The sequence below is a fragment of the Boleophthalmus pectinirostris genome, unplaced genomic scaffold (assembly GCF_026225935.1).
Source record: "Boleophthalmus pectinirostris isolate CB_2022bp ecotype Guang Dong unplaced genomic scaffold, ASM2622593v1 HiC_scaffold_9, whole genome shotgun sequence".
NCBI lineage: Eukaryota > Metazoa > Chordata > Actinopteri > Gobiiformes > Gobiidae > Boleophthalmus > Boleophthalmus pectinirostris.
Genome location: NW_026571541.1, coordinates 1,254,846 through 1,267,064, shown reverse-complemented (window position 1 = coordinate 1,267,064; position 12,219 = coordinate 1,254,846). Strand labels below are relative to the sequence as shown.

General features: G+C 37.7%; 1 protein-coding gene across 1 annotated transcript in view; it reads left to right on the top strand.

Moving 5' to 3' along the window:
• The window catches only part of LOC110172732 (roundabout, axon guidance receptor, homolog 1 (Drosophila)), a 413,603-nt gene that overhangs the window by 269,551 nt on the left and 131,833 nt on the right, over nucleotides 1-12,219 (top strand).

Genomic DNA, 12,219 nt, shown 5'->3' with positions numbered 1-12,219 from the left:
TCAAACTGATACTACTCATATACAAGTACAACGTAGTGGTTGAAGTAATTATACAAATAAAAGTAAAGAAATATTTGGTGAAACAGCCACTCAGTAAAGGATTTGTAAGAGTAACTTTGAGTACGTAACATCTGATTTCTAATTTGAAATGATTATAACTGCAACGACAGAAAATTTAATAATGCTCAGCGTTGTTGTTTTTAAAAGACAGATACAAAAAAAAAAAAAAAAAGAGTCAAACGTTCATATCTGAAGGAAACTCAAATGTTCAAATCATTTCATATTGTCAGTGTTGGGAAGGTGACTTTTAAAATGTATTCTCCTACAGATTACATACCCCAAAATGTAGTTTGTAACTTAATCCATTAAATTATTTAAAATGAGTAACGTAATCTGAATACTTTGGATTAATTGATTTGCTGTAGAGAAGCAAAGATTACCATATTAAAAGTAGTATTGTTATTGATATTATTGTTGTTTTAGTCCCGGTTTAGTCCTGGTTTAGTATATATATATATATATATATATATATATATATATATATATATATATATATATATATATATATATATATATATATATATATATATAGATAGATAGATAGATAGATAGATAGATATAGATATATATATATATATATCCCAAAATGTGAAAACAGGAAAATACCGCCGTGTAATCCAAGTAACTGTAATCCAATTACCACTCATTGAAACTGTAACTGTAACTGAATACAGTTACTCATAATTTGTACTCTGATTAAGTAACTTTGGTACATGTAATCTGTTACTCCCCAACACTGTCTATTGTCCACATACAGCTTTTGTTTGAGTAAGAGTTACAATGTCAAATATATTACTTATATATTACTTATACTTATGTAGCAAAATGTTTTCAGAATATTACTAACATTACCATTTTATAAAAAAAAAAAAAAAAAAAGTTAGATGTAACTGAGTACTACCCAGCTCTGGCCTCGCAGCAAAAAGATGCTTGTTTAGTTGTGGGCAGTTTGCATGTTCTCTCTGTGTTTCTGTGGGTGTTCTAATCATGCTTTGTTGACTAATTTTCCAATTTGCTGTAATCTGGTGTTCTGGACAGTGATAGGCTTTGGCAGGTTTATTAGCATAGCATGACAACAGGCATAATGTGGATAATTCACTTTTATCTAATTCAGTTGAGTAGAAGTGATGAAGATGCAGACACAGGCTCCCGTTATAAAGGGCTGGAGTTGTCTCAGAGCATATTAGACTGGAGGATATATGACTCCCAGTTACATTCTTTATTATAGAGAAGGCTTCTTAAAACACTATGGAGCACGTACTACTGATGGTACTTTTACTTCTGTTTTGTGCCAGTCAGGGGCCTCCCCATATGGAAGAAAAATGGAAAAAATTATATATATATAAATAAGAATTTACCACTGTCTTTGTAGTAAATCTTTGTATAATGTTTATATGTGTCATGTGTTTTACTCCTGAAAGTGTTTCCCCTTTTACATTTTTCTCATACAACTATATTATGAAAAACTAGTAAAGATAAAGTGAACATTTTGCATGACATTTACAGGTAATGTGCATGATCAACTATATTCTCTTTGTATGTTCCATGTAATGTTTGTATTCTTTAATTATATGTTGTAGAAAAAAATAAAACAAAATCTGAGTCAGAAGGGAGATTTGAACCCAGGTTGCCCATGTGACAGTCCAGTGACTCACCTGTTGAACTACCCAACTGTTACTAGGGGTGAGAACTAGAGCAGATGTTGAGGACAGTTACAAGTATTCTGGTCTCCCACAAGTAAATGGCAACTTCAAAAAGGCAACAAAGAAAGGAGCTACAGGATTTTGCAGAGTAAAAATCTTTTCACAGCCTGATGTATGTTCACTGTGATATCAGTGGAAGAGTGTGTGTCTAATGTTTTATAAGGTTGTATAGTTTTCTTTCTCACTCTCATACACACAACACATCAATCAAGTTTAAGGAAACAATCATCATTTCACTTGTTTTTCTGTGATTCTGTGGTAAAAATGACCTTTGTCCAACACTTGTGAGGACATTGTGTGTGGGATTAGTGTCATATTCAGCCCTTGCAGGTTACAAAGTTTGGTATGTTTCATGCTGCACATATTTACCTAAGATCTTGTAACTGTTTTCACTGTCATAAACAAATCTTTTAAGATTCAGATAAAACATATTAAAATGGTGTATGATTTGTCTGTACCTTTTCCATATGGGTCTGCAGTTTACTCTTCAGTTCGGGGACCTAGTTTTGTACTGCTGAAGTCCTGATTTGGTTCATTTTGATTGTAAAAATGTTTAACCGGCATCACCTCTGCTCCCTCACGACTATTCACCATAAATATACAAAAGCATGATACAAAACTGTGCAATACAACTTCACAAACCTGATGTGATGTGCAGTAGTTTCATTAGTGAGATGCAAAGGGAGAGAAGAGTCAAATACTAAACTGAAACTTACTAAACATGTAATAAGTGTAATCAATGAATACTGCATAAAAGTGTAAAACCCCTTTTAAAACGTGTAAAAGTCATGCCTCTTTTAATAACAACTAGCATGCTAATAGTGCACAAGCCTACGTCTTGAGTCATTGTTTACGAGGCAGTTTATCAGATTGTTCAGCTCTTTGTTTTGTCTAATGCATCTCTATGGAAATATTGGACATTTTGCCAATAATGCAAATTCTCTTTTATTCCATCGTGAAACTCTCCATCGGATTGTCTGGAATGAATTTTTAAGTCCATATTATGCTAATTTCTGATTTATGTTCTAATGCTGCTTCCTCTTCACAAACAGACCTGGAGTTGTGTTTCATTCACACATGCTGCTCCACCTTGTGATGTCATCTGGTAATACAAGAAGTGCTCTCCCGTGTTTTCAAACAATATACGCCTTCAGAGGAACCATCTGGATGATCTCAACCCCGGACTTGTCAATCTCTACTGAACTAAAAGTAAACATAGTTAATTTGAAAACTACTGCTTCATGACATCACAAGGTGGAACAGAGCCTTTTGAGCTTTAGAGATGCAGACAGACTAATAATAATAAAGGCTTAATCAAACATGTGTGATTTGCCATGTTTACATGAGAGTTTTAATTCTGAATCAAAATTAATTCTGCTTTAAAAAGTCTATGTAAACATTTAATTCCTAATGATAATGATTATTCAGATTGAAATTTTATTCCAAAGTAAGTGTGTGGTTTATTCCGGTTTTAAAGCCAAATGAATTTCTTCCTGGATCATGTTTCACGTTTAATCTTGTTAAAAATAATGTTGGTGGTTTAGTGCATAGTCCAACGAGATTCATTTGGTCTTCCGATATTTTATGTTATTAGGTTATTTTTTCAGACCTAGAGTTTTGTTTCATAGCTGACAGTGTCGACTGCTCACTAGCGCTCTTCCTCCACCGGTAGGAAGACAGCGCCAAAACCTGTTTAAATCAGCTGACCGGACACGTCACAGCAACATCATGTGACCACTCTGAGGAAGAGCACTAGTGAGCAGTCCAAACTGTCAGGTATGAAACAAAACTCTAGATCTGAAAAAAAGAACCTAATAACGTGGTTTAGTGCATGTTCATTGTGTCGTCCTTCTAACGCGATCTGGACGATCCGGCTCCACCAGTCCTGGCTTTCGACTTGACTCCACGTCTCTTTGGATTTGTGAGCGGGATGTGGGAGTGGGCTGAGGTAGAACAGCCTCACACTCACTTTGTCTTCTTCCTCCTTCTCCGACACTCTTCCCTTCTCCTCTGCAGCTCACAGACGTAAAGTGTGATGAGACAATTCTCCAGCTGCTGCACAATTATCATCAGAACCACTGCTGAAAAAGTTTGGATCATGTTTGTGTCCGTGAAGGAATGACAAACCGAGATGACAGAAAAGCCTGTAGCAGCTGAAGTGTTTTCTTAAATTCGTTGGTGTCTCTGTCCAGTCATCTCTTCCCCACCCGAAGACGCTGAGCATAATTAAATAAAGGAGATTTAACGAGTTTTCCACATAAACCTCAATTTGGAATTATTATTTTCATGTAAACTCCAAGGAGAATATTTAAATTCTGAACTACTTAATTCAGAACAATCAATTCGTTATTAAAAAACATCATGTAACCATGGCCAGTATAACAAAACACAACTCCTGGTATGATTCTGATGACGTAAAAACTTTCTAACACAACTTAAAGCTCACAAGAGTCAATTTAGCCTAATATAGAACCTTTAAACCGGAGCAGAAACCAAATCTTCCTCAGTCAGCAGAGCCCGGGAGTCCAGGGGAAGGTAGCACTTATCTCCCCCCTCCACGGTCTGCCTGCTCGGGGGCTGTGGGCTTGTGGTGAGCCTGGAGGAGGACCATGGAGCTGTTCTGTAGTCTGCTCCCCAAATGCTGACTGCAGCTAACTTCACCGGAGCCCAGTCATGGAAAACCCAGTCCCCGCATAATAAATCGCAGCCGCTAATATAGATGTTCCACTGTGCGCCGCCATGCTAACGCTAAGCTACCGGCGCTCAATACATTTTCATTACAGGGATAAGACCCAGTAGTGATTTATGACTTGGGGCTATCAGGGCTGGTTTAGCTACTGCGGGCCCCGTGCAAAAAGCAGTTTGAGGGGCCCTTATGGACAAGTCACAATATTAATGAATACAAAGTTCTCAAACGCAAGTTACAGTGTTTTGTTAAGGTCCATTATTACACAAACTTGACTCTCGTGAGCTTTAAATTATGTTAGAATGTTGTTACCTCATCAAAACGTAGAGTTGTGTTTTCTTTCATTGTCACATGTTTGAGTAATCCTTATTAGTCTTTCTCCAGTAGTAGTAGTATAATATATGTACTAGGGCCCAACCAATATGGATTTTTATTTTTTATTTTTTTTTGCGGCCGATATGATGAAATAAAATGGGAGTTGGTAGAGCCGATAGCTGATGGGTCTGGTCAAGTGGTAACGGAGGGAAACAGGGGCAGATTTTTGACATTCAAATGTCTCTTATTCAGAAACTATTCAGGACTATTGAAATAAGTAAAGTATCAGAATGTAGGAAAGAGTTACACTCCAACAGGGTAAAGTTAAACCTGTGAGATTCTTTCAATGTTGTTGACAAAAAATTTTAAAAAACTCATGTCGGTAACAGAGGGAATGAAATATGCAGCACTTTTTGGGCAATAAATCCAAACAGTGATAACTCTTGGTTCTCACTTCCATATCCTTAACAAACTGGTTTGAATATTTGCTTCATATAGTTTTCTACCATATGGTACAAGATTAGGTTGAAAAACCTCTTACTTTTTGACTAATGAGATTTTTTAGTAAGAAAGGTCATGGTAACGGAGGGAAAAGTAACAGAGGGAAAATTGTTCAAGCAAGTAGAAGGTGCAGGATTTTACATCATTTGTCAGTTTTTTTCGTCCGAATACTTTAATATTACTTAAAAATGAAAGGAAACTATTTCTATAAAATATGTCAGTCCTTCCAAGCAAACTTTTTATCATTTTAAATACATGGTTTTTTTTTGTTTTTTTGGAAAAATCATGTACCTTCATCAACAGTTCAAAGATGGAATAACACAAGATATGATGAAATACATCCATTTATTGACATGATTTGCAGGTCTTTGAAATTTGGGAAATAATTTTTGTTCCATGTTTCATACATGGTCTGTTTAAAAAGTATGGAACTTTAGAACCAAAAATGATACAGAAAAAAGGTCAACAGTTTCATAAACTAGAGTACATATGTATCTGTTCAATACATTTTTATATCAGATGCATTAACTTGAATTTTTGGCCTTGCTGTTTACTTCTACTTGACTTTGCCCTGATATAAAAGTTGATATATTTAGATAATTGTCAATAAGTCAATAAAACATAGGTCTGGCTCTACTGGATTTTAAATTGAGTTTGTTTAGGCAACTTTTATTATTATTCTGCCTCTTTACGTCATATTTAAAGACCGTAGGTTGGCCTAATGGCATTTGTGCATGACATTCTAGCCTGTAAAGAAAGTAAGTAAACTACCACGATCAGCCTTTAGCAGTAAATGTGCGCTTGCCTTGGTAATTCATTACATGTGTAAATGCCAATCATTCACACCTCTATTCACAGCTCATTTACATATCAATGCAGTAACATGTACAGACACTATAAAAGGAGTCTCCAACCTATAGCTACCAGTAGCTCTCCACTCCCTTCCAAATAGCTTGCCAAGGGATTTCAAAATTATATGTATTGTGTATTGTAACTAAAATCTGATTAATAATTACAATTGTAAATGTGTTTTGATGCCTAACTTGTGCTCTAATGAATGGGTAATAGTTTATGTTTAACAGGCATCTAAATGTACCCCGTCTACAGCTTGAAATAGCTCTTCTACTTTCTCAATTTCTTGCAACTGCTAAAATGAGTAGCTTTGTGGCATTTTTGTTTTATAAAGTTTACTCACCAAAGGAAAAAAAGTTGGAGACCTCTGCGCTGTAGTCACTTTACACAAGGCCAATGGAAGAGAAAACATGCTGTTTATGTGGGAGCTAAACAACGAGAAAGAACCAAAAGTAGCTCCAAAACCGACGCATTTGCCACACTCACCGCTCATACAGGCACCTCCCAGATCACAAGTCTGCACAAATAAGTGTCCTTTTAATCCTGGTTCAAAATGATCATCTGTAAAAAGAATATAGCATGTTGACAGCAGCTGTGTGTGTGTTCTCTGTGCATGAGGACAGTCTCTTCTCTGCACTCACACTTTGATAAAAACAAGCAGTAGTTTTGTTGTTGGCCTAAACTGCACTGAAGTTCACTTTTGTTTATTGTCAGTAATCGTGGATCAGATACAAGCAGCGCCTCAGTGTATATGTGTATGTGTATGTGTATGTGTATGTATATATGAGTCTTGTGCATGTGACAGTGTGTTACATCTGCACAGCCCTGGAGGACTCTGCAGTCTACTGGATGCACAAAGAAAGCCTTCTCTCTGTAACTTTTGCTCCACACAAGTTTGAGATTAGGGGTGCGTGCTTGGCTGGAGAGCAGGGTAATTGCAAGAAACAAGCACGTAATCTGGTTGAAGGGAATCCAATCTTATCTGGAGGAGTGCGAGGGTCAGCGATAATACCAGAGCTGTACAGGAGCCGTATGGGAGCTGTGGGCTGCGTCAGGGCCCAGAGAGAGGGCTGCTGCGTCTGGGGAGGAGACGTGTGTGTGGAGGGGGAAGTACATTCAGCATAATGCATGGAGACATCTTATTTTTGGTCTAATTCTGTGATTCACTAAGTTTTGACAGCCTAATACTACGTTAGCTAATCGTCTGAAATGGTACATCAGAGTAATTCCTAAGTTTAGACGTTCTAGTCAGCCGGCCAGGAGAAGATGAATAAAATGGGACATACCACTGACTAACAAACCACTTTTAATAAAGCTCCTATATGACACAAAATGGAGGCTTTGTGAGCTTTAAGTCATGTTAGAATGTTGTTACCTCCTTAGAAACAGAGCTGGAGTTGTGTTTTGTTTCATACACACATGTTTGAATAACTCTTTATTATTAGTCTGTCTACATATCCAAAGCTCAGAATGATCTGGTCCACCTTATGATGCCATCAAGTAGTAGTTTTCAAGTTAACAATTACATTTTTTATCTTTAGTTCAGTAGAGATGGGCGTAACACTCTTTTTTAGGCAATAGAATGTGATTTTCAACATTAAATGGTAGTATTTTCTTTTCTATTTCCATCCCTCTGTGGTCCAGGAAGGTTCCATAGTGGTCCATGGGCGTGTGCTCTGATCTGATATTCTGATATGAATGTGTATCTAGTTTCTATACTAGTTTAAGTATTGATTATTGTGATTTTAGTATCAATCCAGTTTCAGTATCAGTTAGTACAGAGTGACCAGATTTTTAAAATTCAAAAAAGGGACACACTTGAGTTTGGATGGTTGGTATAAATAAAATTGTGAAATGTGTAACATTCTTGTGTCAGTCATAATCTGATCTTCTGTTGCTGCATCTTTTTGTTTTATGGTCTTTAGCAAACATGGTTTTCAGTATTTTGGCAAAGCAAATGATGATTTATGCTCCTGTTTATGTTGGTGAGGATCAGACTAGTCAAACACACTGCAAAAAACAAAATCTAGTCAAGTTAAAATGATGCGAATTAAGAAAGTTTTATCATGATTTGAGTAAATTTCACTTGACAAGTAAAATTATTTGCCAGTGGAATAATTTTGTACTTAAAATATGTATATAAATATGTAACTTGAATTCAATATGTAGCTTGAATTAAGAAGAACAAACTTAGGCCTATAGCATTTGTAGATAATTTTACTTATCAAGTTGAATTTACTCAAAGTAAAATGTTCTTTCTTTTTTTTTTTGCTGCGATAGTCTTGTTTTAGTCCTCGTTTACACCTGATACAGTCCTGGTTTAGTCTTACTTTAGTCCTGGCTTAGATCAAATTGGTCCAAAATAAGGACACCTGGCACCTTTTTTGTACAAAACATGGGACACATCAGTGGTTTTGTATAAATCTGCTGGGACAGGGGACACAGGCTCTAAACTGGGACTGTCCCGGGTAAATAGGGACGTCTGGTCACTCTAGATTAGTATCTGATTTTCGATACTTTCACCAACCCTAACTCTGCAGTAGCCTCTCAAACTGAAGTGAATGTTTGTGAGTGTGACACACTGTTGTAACTTTAGCATTTCCACTAAACACTAGAACTTTTAAGGACGCTCGGTAGTTATTCTGTCTCAGTCCAGTGCCTCCTCGTCCCTGTGGCCTTTACCAAAATAAAGCAGGTTACCGTTTTCTCAGCTCCAGTGAACGCAGCCAAATCCCGTCAGCGCCGCCTGTAAACACTCAGAGTAAATGAGTCAAATCCTTAGCCGTAGCGCTGTTAGCGTTAGCCTGCTGTGCGCTAAAGCTAGGTCTGTGAGAAGCAGCTGGCAGGGCTCACTGTAAACTTCCGTCACGCTCAAGGACTCCCGGAGAGGCGGCTCCCACACGGGCCCTTAAGACCGCCGCTAACGTCATGTCTGATAGCGGAGTGTGTTAGCATGTATGCTGACAGGGTCTGCTCCGTGTCCGGGAGAGGCTAAGACCCAAGATAAAAATAGAGTGACCACAATTTCAAAATAAAATAAAAAAGAAACTAGGATATTCCCATGTTTTTTGGTAGTTGCTAATAACAAAATAGTGAAGCGAGTGAGTAATTAAAGAAAATTGTTGTGCAGAGACCATTCATGACAAACGTGAGTTAGTATAGTCACATTTTCTTTGTGTTTTGGTCATTTTTTTAAGCAGCTTTTCTGTATTTTACCTCAACAAATGACAGTTTATGTCTCTCTTTACTGTTGGCAGGATCAGATTGGTCAAAAATAGGGACACTGGGACATTTCTTGTGTAAAACTGGGACAAATCACTGGTTTTGTATAAATCTGCTGGGACAGAGGACAGAGGGATCGAAACTGGGACCTTCCCGAGTAAACAGGGACGTCTGGTCACCCTAGATAAAAATAGAAATTGCAGTTTGATATAATGTGCAAATGAGTAAAGGAATATTATTACACTATTTTCTGATTTGTTTTGGGTGACCAGGTTTTCAAAATTCCAAACTGGGACACACCTGGGTTGGTATAGTTGGTATAAATAAACTTGTGAAAAGACCCTAACTGTAACTAATTGTCTCTTCATAACTTACTTTGTTGGTCAACCATAATCTGAGGGACTTCTGACAGTTTATTTATTTAATTAATTATTTTTTTCTTATGGTAATTTTTAAGCCCAGTTTTCTGTTTATTTGCTAAACAAAAGATAATATATTCCCATCTTTACTGTTTGATACTTTACTGGGTATCAAAGTGGTCAAAAATAGGGACACCTGGGACATTTCTTGTATAAAACAACGTAAAGAGGGACATCTGCTCACCCTAGATCAGGAGTCTCCAACCTGTAGCTTGGGAGATACCAGTAGCTCTCCACCTTCTTCCAAGGTCTTCTTCACCCAGGTGTTTCTGAATTATACATATTGTGCTGAATAAGTCAAATTTGATTGATTAAATGTCTGTTTCCTTTGTAAATGTATCTTTTTTTTTTGTGCTCTGATGACTGGATAATGGGTTATGTTTTATAGACATCTAACTGGAGCTCATATAAGGCATGCTGTGGCTCTTATATTTACAACATTTTTGGCGGCCGCTAAAAATAGTAGCTCTCTGGCATTTTCGTTTTACAAAAAGCTGCTCACAGAAGGAACAAGGTTGGAGACCCCTGCCCTAGATCTCGGCTCTAATGTAGTTTCCTCAACACAAACACACCTGGAGTTGTGTTTTGTTTCCTTCACACAAATCCTTAAAAAAACTGGGCTGTGCTTTTCTTTCTAACTGAAAACACTCTGTTCCACCTTGTGATGTCATGTGGTAATACAGGAGTTCTGTTGTGTTTTTAAACTCCATACACCTTCATTAGAATCATTTGGATAATTTCAGACCTGGAAAGGCCAATAATTTCTACTGAACAAAAGGTAAAAGGAGCTGTTCACTTGAAAACTTTCACTTCATGACATCACAAGGTGGAGCAGAGCATTTTGAGCTTTGGAGATGTAGATGATGGAGATGTAATAATAAAGGATTACTCAAATATATGTGAATGGTACAAAAACACATCTCACATAATTTTTTGAGAAAGAAGCAGCATTAAAACTTGGCTAAAATCTCACAAGAATCCATTTTGTGTCATATAGGACCATTCATTATTTGTTTATATCATGTTAAAGAACCAAACTGTCATTTATCTCAAGTAATAGAAGTTTATAGTTTGTTCTGAATGATACAAAGTTTTGGGGAGGAAATGTCTTCTGCATTTGAGAGACACATGACGCAAATGAACGTCTGTGGTTGGACCGTCTCGAATTAGAACAGCGTTTTTTTCTCGCTTTATGGTCCCATTCCAGAGTCTTCAGACGGAATGCAGAAGGGACTGGCTGCTCCGGCAAATAAACAGCACCCACAATGTTATTTTGTCATTTTTCAGATCATTCTCTCGCTGCTCCGTGCTCAAAGTCGCACTGTGGAATTGTGCTGATTTTCTGTCCCATGACACTTCTAAGAATATCTCGAGAATGTACTTTTATGAGTGGATACATAGAATTTGGTATTTTTTCTAATGCGGTGAACAGCTGAGAATGAGGACCCCCCACCCCCAGCCTCAGCAGCCTGCAGGGTGGTGCTGGGTCCGAGCCAGTCCTCCCACATGAGCAGGCCCAGACGTGGAGTGTGTTTGGAGATGGAGGAGAGCAGCCTGCAGCCCACAGCTCCAGACCTGCTCCCACTATGCATGCTGGGGGAGGGAACAGGCAAAATCTGTCTCATGTGCTCTCCATGAGATCTTCAGTGTCATATTTCAATCTGGAGATGCTGAGACTGACACATGAGGGAGCTGCATTAACGCTGGTGCTGGTGGAGGTGAAAGGACGGAGATGGAGAGGATGAGGAGGATGAGGATTCTGTTGCTGCAGTGGAGATTAGGTGGAAGAAGAGATTATTTGATACCAGTGGATCTCCTTCTGTGAACATCTATCTTCTATGAATGTCCATCAAGTTTGTACCATTCTAGATTTTGGGTCACCAGTAGCAGCATTAGCCTACTAAGTCTTTTCAAATTAGAATGTAACTACCACACACAGAAAGTTTTGGTTCTGTTTATGCTGAAAAACTATGTGTAGATTTATATTTTGGACATATATCTATTTCTGCATGAGTCACTGAACTAAAGCAACAGACTATTCTTGCATTCTCTTGTGCTCGGGACTCGGGGAAAACTGACCTCCACCTTGAGAACTTGAGAAAGTGCAATGGAACGGCCAATCAAATTGGGGTTTCCAAACAAACTCGGTCTAGTTCAGCGCAGACCGAGTCAGTTGAATTTACGTCACAGCAGAAATGACAGTGCACACTGAGAATTGTCTTTTGGTGTTAAATTGTGCTTGTGTAGAGAAAGTGTCTTCTGAAAACTTTGTAGTGACATTTAGATTTTCTTTCACATCATTTGACAGTAAACACAAGTTTTTTTTCTGAACATGCAAAAGTCAAACTGTCAGAATTGAGTCTCCAAAAGCCAACATTAGCTTACAAACTGTATTTCTGAGCAGGAGCGAGCAATAACGTTCACTTCCTCAGGGTTCAGTCAGAGGGTTGAGTTCTTTGAG